This window comes from Halichoerus grypus, chromosome 8 (genome assembly GCF_964656455.1).
Source record: "Halichoerus grypus chromosome 8, mHalGry1.hap1.1, whole genome shotgun sequence".
Lineage (NCBI taxonomy): Eukaryota > Metazoa > Chordata > Mammalia > Carnivora > Phocidae > Halichoerus > Halichoerus grypus.
Genome location: NC_135719.1, coordinates 57,335,644 through 57,343,574, shown reverse-complemented (window position 1 = coordinate 57,343,574; position 7,931 = coordinate 57,335,644). Strand labels below are relative to the sequence as shown.

The window sequence follows — 7,931 nt, the reverse complement described above, 5'->3', positions numbered from 1 at the left end:
TGCTTCATTATGGCCCTAGGACAGTGCCACTTAAAAAGAAGGAAGCAAGAGAGGACTATTTATTTATTTATTTAGACGGCAGGGCATGGGTGGGGGGCACTGGGGAGGAGAGGAAGAGAGAGAGAGTCCCCAGCAGGCTCCACACCCAGCCCTGAGTCCCCCCTGGGGCTCAATCTCACGACCCTGAGATCGTAACGTGAGCTGAAATCAAGAGTCGGAGGCCTAGGACTGAGGCACCCAGGCATCCCAAAAGAGGAGTATTTAAATGAAAACTATTGTAAAGTATATATCATTTGTTTTTCACTGGATCTTCCTTTGGAAAACTTCCATTACTCCCACTTCATATAATTCTGAATTATATGAATTATTATATTCTGAATACTGCCAATCACAAGTTCCCACATTCCATACAGGGATGAGAATGTGGTCCAGGCTAGGTCAACCAAACTCTCTCCTGGGAATTTAAATTTTAGATATAGAATCTAATAAACGACAGACAACCTAATAAAATACTTAAATACTTCACAAAGTATTTAAAATACTTCAATAGGCACTTCACAATGAAGGATATCTAGGGACACCTGGCTGGCTCAGTTGGTTAAGCAGCCAACTCTTGATTTTGGCTCAGGTCATGATCTCAGGATCCTGGGATCGAACCCACTTAAGGATTCTCTCTCCCTCTGCCCCTGCCCCGACTCGTGCTCTCTCTAAAATAAATAAATAAATCTTTTTTTTAAAAAATCCGTTAAAAAAAGGATATCTAAGTAAGTATTCAAAGAGCATATGAAAAGAAGGTGCACAATGTCATTAGTAATCAAGGAAATGCACACAATGAGATAACACTATTCACTCACCAGAAAGGGTAATAATTATTAAACACACAACCAAGTGTTGGCATGATGTGGAGCAATTGCAACTCTTCTCCTCTACTGGTGGGAATGTAAATTGGCTCAGCCTCTTTGGAAAGCTATTTGGCCAATATTTACTAAATCTGAATATATGCTTACTTTATCACCCAGCAGTTCCACTCTCAGAGAATGAAAACATGTGTGAACCGGAAAACATGTGTGAACCCAAAGACATGTGCAAAAACATTCATTTGTAGCTTTATTTACAATGTCTCCAAATTGGAAACAACCCAAATGTCCATAGGAGTATAGTATTCACTGGAGTACTATATAATAATCAGAACAAGCTACTTACCATTATATGCAACAAGAAGGATACAGTATGCTCATAGGCATAATCTTGAGCAAAAGAAACTAGACATTAAATGATTCCATTTAAATAAAGTCCAAAAATAGGCACAACAAATTTATGTGATAAAATCAGAATAGTGGAAAGCTTTGAGGGATAATGATTGGTGGGAGGGTATGAGGGAGATTTCTAGAACACTGATAATGTCCTGTATTTTGATCTGTGTGTTAGTTACATGTTCATTTGGTAAAGATTCATTGAGCTGTATACTTAGGATCTGTGTATTAATATATGTCATACTTCAATTTAAAAAGTATATAAAATAAAACCTCTAGCCGAGACACACACAGATGGAAGGCAGTTAGAACCTAGTTGTCCCAAGTCTGGTTGTCCCTAGTTGTCCCTAGCTGTCCCAAGTTGTCCCTTCTAAAATTCTGTCAGTGAGTTCCCACCTCTGAGGTCTCCAGACCTCCAAAGTTGCTCTAGTTTCTCTCCTTCCAAAGAATAGGTTAAGTTCTTTTTTTTAATTCTCTGGATCCTTATAATAAATTCCTTTCCCTCTTTTCCTTAACACACTAAGAGTTGGTTTCTTACTGAGCCCCAACTTGAATTGCCAGGAAAAATGTTGGTATTATTCTTGAGGTAAATAGTAATGTTTAAAAAAAGAGGCAAATTCCTTATAGGTAAATGGCCAAAAAAAAATTCTTCTTATAAATGATAGAAGCCTAAGTGAGTGCATTGGAATGTTTGGCTACAAGCAAGAATTTTATATAACTGGCATCTGTACTATAAGGAAATGCCATCTAACTTAATCACAATAAAATCCAGACCTAACAACAGACTTAAAAGAATAATATCCACATGGCCAAGAGCATCTAGAGCTGCAGGGTCTTTTGTTAATTACTACCCGTGAGCACACTGACCTAAATATGATTAACAGATCTTTAATATTTCTTAGTGCAGACAAGAAGGTCAGAATGTTTAAACAGGAATGTTTAAAATTGCTAATTAATAAGGCAATTCTGTTCGAAAGAGGGTGAATTCTGTTATAAGAAAGTCCCTTTTGTTCTGCTGGATACCTAGATAGGTTTGGATATGCAAAGTGAGCCTAGAGCAAAATTTGGGATTGAAAAGTTGAATTGTTCCGCATGTAGAGGCAGAGGAAATTGGAATTCCTGACATACTCTTTGAATGTAGGGGGGTCGAGGAAAGAAAGAAAAGGATGACATGAACTGGGGAGAAATGGAGAGGGAAAAAAATACCTTAGTTTGCACACTTCTTTAAGAATAAGAGTGTTTAAGATTCCTTGAAATTGTTTGCAATTTTACAATGTAAGCCCCATATCCATCCCCCCAAAATATTCAAACAAAGTTACTAATAATTTCATGTATGTGTGTGTATGTGTATTTCAAATAAAGAAGTTGTGTTTCACATAAAAGTTGGTATGATGTTTAACAGACAGCATATAGCTCAACATATGCTAGAGAGTAAGATGAGCCACAAACTGAATCATTGCTAGTGGTAGACATATGAACCTGAATAAACCTAGAATTTCTAGAAAGAAATTTAGAGGAATGCTTTGTATTTCTACAGATCCTGGAATAATGGGTTCAAGACACTGTCAGCATAATCTCATGAGCAAGGGAACTCTAATTAACACATGGCTTACACAAGACTTTACTAAAGCTAAGAAATAACAAACGCACGGTGTAACACTAAAATAGACTTTCTGGTTATGGTTTGCTCACAAAGACTCCCAGTCCTCTCTGTTCAGTTGACTCCATCTTAGATATATTGTTCAGGGGACTATACCTGGATATCTACTGTTCCAGTTAAGAGACTTTCTACTCCAAATAACAGAAAACCAACTCCAAAGCTTAAACAGTGAAGTTGGCTCACATAACCAGAAATCTAGACATATTCAGACTTCAGGAACAATATGATCAAAGCTCTTACCCTATTTTCTTGTAGTTGTCTCAGCTCCATCTGCCTCCAATTTTTAGGTTCTGTTCTGACTGACTTCTCTTAAATCACAAAACGGCTGCCAACAAGCTTCTTTGCCTGTATTCAATATAGATGAGTAAGAATGACTTTCCATCAGTATCACTCAAAGGAAGAAGTTTCCTAAAAGCTTCAATAATTCAACTTTCATTTGTCACACACCATCTTTGGGCTGATCCATGGTGGATGTTTGTTTTGAGGGCAGCTGACCTGCAGCCTGCGTACCACGCACCGCCTCCTGTGGAAGCCTGAGTGGGCCATGCAGCTTTCTCCCTTTGTCTCATAACCATGTCCACCAATGAGAATGCTAATTCACTAGCTGCTCACTGTAACAGATTCAAGAACAAGGGGAAAGACAGTACAGAAATGAGGCAGCATTGAACAGAAGTTAAGGTGGAGCTAAAGAAAGCCAAGAAGGATGACCAGATGCTGAAAAGGAAAAATGTAAACTCATTTCCTGATGAGGCTACTTCTCCAACGCAGGAAACCGTAACAACCAGGGCACTGTAAATTGGTCTGTTGATGACATTGTCAAAGGCATGAATAGCGACAATTTGGAAAGCCAGCTCCAGGCTACTCAATCTGCTAGGAAACTCCTTTCTAGGGAAAAACAGCCCCCCATAGACAACATAATCCAGGCTGGTTTGATTCCAAAATTTGTGTCCGTCTTGGGCAGAACTGATTGTAGTCCCATTCAGTTTGAATCTGCTTGGGCCCTCACTAACATTGCTTCTGGGACATCAGAACAGACCAAGACTGTGATAGATGGAAGTGCTATCCCAGCATTCATTTCTCTGTTGGTACCTTCCCATGCCCACATCAGTGAAGAAGCTGTATGGGCTCTAGGAAATAGTGCAGGTGATGGTTCAGTTTTTCTAGACTCGGTTATCAAGTATGGTACAGTTGACCTGCTGTTGGCTCTCCTTGCAGTTCCTGATATGTCATCTTTAGCATGCGGTTACTTCCGTAACTTTACTTGGACACTTTCAAACCTTTGTTGCAACAAGAATCCTGCACCCCCATTAGATGCTGTTGAGCAGATTCTTCCAAACTTAGTTCATCTCTTGCATCATAATGATCCAGAAATATTAGCAGACCCCTGCTGGGCCACTTCCTACCTTACTGATGGTCCAAATGAATGGATTGAAATGGTTGTGAAAACAGGAGTTGTGTCCCAACTTGTGAAGCTTTGACTGAATTGCCCATTGTGACTCTTGCACTAAGAGCCATGGGAAATATCGTCACTGGGACAGATGAACAGACTCAGGTTGTAATAGATGCAGGAGCACTTGCTGTCTTTCCCAGCCTGCTAACAAACCCCAAAACTAATATTCAGAAGGAAGCTATGTGGACAATGTCAAACATCACAGCTTGTCACCAGGACCAGATACAGCAAGTTGTGAATCATGGATTAGTCCCATTCCTTGTTGGTGTTCGAAGGCAGACTTTAAAGACACAAAAGGAAGCAGTATGGGCTGTGACCAACTATACATGTGGTGGGACAGTTGAACAGATTGTATGCCTCGTTCATTGTAGCATAATAGAACCATTGACGAACCTCTTCACTTCAAAAGATACCAAAATTATTCTGGTTATTCTGGATGTCATTTCAAACATCTTTCAGGCTGCTGAGAAACTAGGTGAAACTGAGAAATTTAGTATAATGATCGAAGAATGTGGAGGTTTGGGCAAAATTGAAGCTCTACAAAACCATGGAATGAGTCTGTATACAAAGCTTCATTAAACTTGGTTGAGAAGTATTTCTCTATAGAGGAAGGGGAAGATAAGCATGTTGTGCCAGAAACTACCTCTGAAGGCTATACGTTCCAAGTTCAGGCTGGTACTTCCGAGACCTCTACGTTTTAGATTGTATAGCTGAGGCAGAAAGTTGTTTGTTGTGTTTGGTAGAAGTTTGTCTTATTGTTTCTCTACTAAGAACTTTTTTTTTTTAATTAATTAATTTATTTATTTGACAGAGAGATAGAGAGCACAAGTAGGCAGAGTGTCAGGCAGAGGAGAGGGAGAAGCAGGCTCTCTGCTGAGCAGGGAGCCCGATGTGGGACTCGATCCCAGGACCCTGGGATCATGACCTGAGCTGAAGGCAGATGCTTAACGACTGAGCCACCCAGGTGCCCCCTAAGAACTCTTTTTAAATGTGTTTTGTTATTGTAGCACTTTTTATAATGAAACTACACTTGACCAGTTCCACACTGTACAACCGTATGAAGCTTATCCTCTCAGTGGGTTTATTATTTCTAGGTGGACTCTCCTATCTTGCAGTGTCCTGTAAATAAAGATTAAATTCCACCTTTTTCTTTAAAAAAAAGTTTTTTTTTCATTTGTTACCATTGGTACATTCCCATTTCTAAACCATTTGCTGGCCAGGGACAGGATTACCATGATTAGCTTGTTTTAACCAGTCCTTACTTTGTGAGCCAAGGATGTAGTCAGTTTTCTCCAAGTCACAAAGGCCGTGTAGGATAAGGACCAGTACCAGGACAAAATTGGAAATCAATGAGAAAGGAAGCTTGGCAAATGGATCACGGGTAGACACTAAGAATATCCACTGTCTATATTTTCTTATCTTCCTTAAATTCTTGCACTACCCTTTCCCTTGCTTTTTGTAATCCAATTGCACTGACCTTTCAGATCTTCAACATGCTTTGCCCCGTCTCATTCTAAGGTCTATTGCTCAGGCTATTCTCTCTGTCGCTCTCTCTCTCTCTCCTTCTCCCTCTCTTTTTTAAGATTGATATTTATTTATTTATTTATTTATTTATTTATTTATTTATTTATGAGCACAGGGGGAGGGGGAGAGGGAGAGACTCCTAAGCAGACACTGCCCTGAGCACAAAGCCAATGCTGGGCTTGATCTCACAACCCTGAGATCATGACCTGAGCTGAAACCAAGAGTTGGAGGTTTAACTCACTGAGCCATCCACTCAGGTTATTCTCTTAGCCTAGAAGTCTCTTCTTTCACACCATTCTTGGTTAAATAAATCTCATCTGTCTGCATTCCACTTAAAAGTCACTCCTTTGGTAAAGCCTTCCCTCAGCCTCATACTAGCTTACGTGCTTCTTCTTCCAACTTTAACTTAGGCAAAAAGAAAATACAGTCAATTCTTGTCATTCATGGTAGTGATGTTCTGTATTCTCTAAAGTTGCCACAAACACTGAATTAGTGATTACTGAACCATCGCTCTTAGGGATAAGCCTTTAGATTCCAGGAGTTCTGATCACAACATTTTCATTAACCAACCAATATATTTTCTTGTTTTATGTGTGTTTCTGTTTAAAGACATTTTACTGGGACACCTGGGTGGCTCAGTCAGTTAGGCGTTTGCCTTTGGCTCAGGTGATGATCTCAGGGTCCTGGGATCGAGCCCTGCATTGGGCTTCCTGCTCAGTGGGGAGTCTGCTTCTCCCCCTCCTTCTGCCCCTCTCCCCTGCCCCCCTTCTTGTACTCTCTGCTCTCTCTCGTACGCTCTCTCTCAAATAAATAAAATAAAAATAAAGACACTTTACTTACTGTATATTGTTGATTCACTGACATAGAACTCACAGCCAACAGCACTATAACAGATGCCTAAAAACTACAAAAATATGTATTTTCTCCATAAAGCACATCACAACCTTCTTGAACTTAGGGACACTACCCCAAACTTCAGCACTCCCCTTGTGGGCCATTTTAAACAGTGAAATCACCCACAAAAAGCACAAAAATGGGAAAAACATGGTACCACTGGCACAAAAATACACATACGGAACAGAATAGAGAGTCCAGAAATAAACCCACACTTTTATAGTCAATTAATCTATGACAAAGGAGGCAAGAATATCCAATGGGAAAAAGACACTCTCTTCAACAAATGGTGTTGGGCAAACTGGACAGCTACATACAAAAGAATGGAACTGGATGACTTTCTTACACCTTACACAAAAATAAACTCAAATGGATTAAAGACCTAACTGTGAGACCTGAAACCATAAAATTCCTAGAAGAAAACATAGGTAGTAATTTCACTGATTGATAGAATGTGATATGATAGATCAAATGATAGAAACATTTTTCTAGATACGTCTCCTAAGGCAGAGGAAGCAAAAGCAAAATTAAACTATGGGAACTACACCAAAATAAAAAACTTTTGCACAGTGAAGGAAACCAACAAAACATAAAGGCAACCTACTGAATGAGAGAAGATATTTGCAAATGATATCTCTGATAAGGAATTAATATCCGAAATATATAAAGAACTTATACAACTCAACACCAAGCTTTGCGCAGTGGCAGTATCGTAGCCAATGAGGTTTATCCGAGGCGCGATTATTGCTAATTGAAAACAACTCAACACCAAAATAAATAAATAAATAAATAAATAATCAATCCAATCAAAAACCAGGCAGAGGACCTGAATAGATATTTTTCCAAAGACGATATATGGATAGCCAACAAACACATGAAAAAATTCTCAACATCACTTATCATCAGGGAAATGCAAATCAAAATCATAACAAGCTATCACCTTACACCTATCAGAATGGCTAAAATTAAAAAAGTACGAGAAATAACAAATGTTGGTTATTTGTTATGGAGAAAAAGGAACCCTAGTGCACTGTTGGTGGGAATGTAAGCTGGAGTAGCCACTGTGGAAAACAGTACGAGGTTTCACAAAAAGTTAAAAATAAAATTACCATATGATCCAATAATTCCACTACTGGGTACTTACCTAAGG

General features: G+C 39.2%; 2 pseudogenes; both read left to right on the top strand.

Annotated features, from left to right (window-relative positions):
- Positions 1 to 3,486: 3,486 nt before the first annotated feature.
- On the top strand, positions 3,487 to 5,064 carry LOC118547314 (importin subunit alpha-1 pseudogene; annotated as a pseudogene).
- A 2,407-nt stretch (positions 5,065 to 7,471) lies between these two features.
- LOC118547317 (U4 spliceosomal RNA) lies at positions 7,472 to 7,554 on the top strand (annotated as a pseudogene).
- Positions 7,555 to 7,931: the final 377 nt, after the last annotated feature.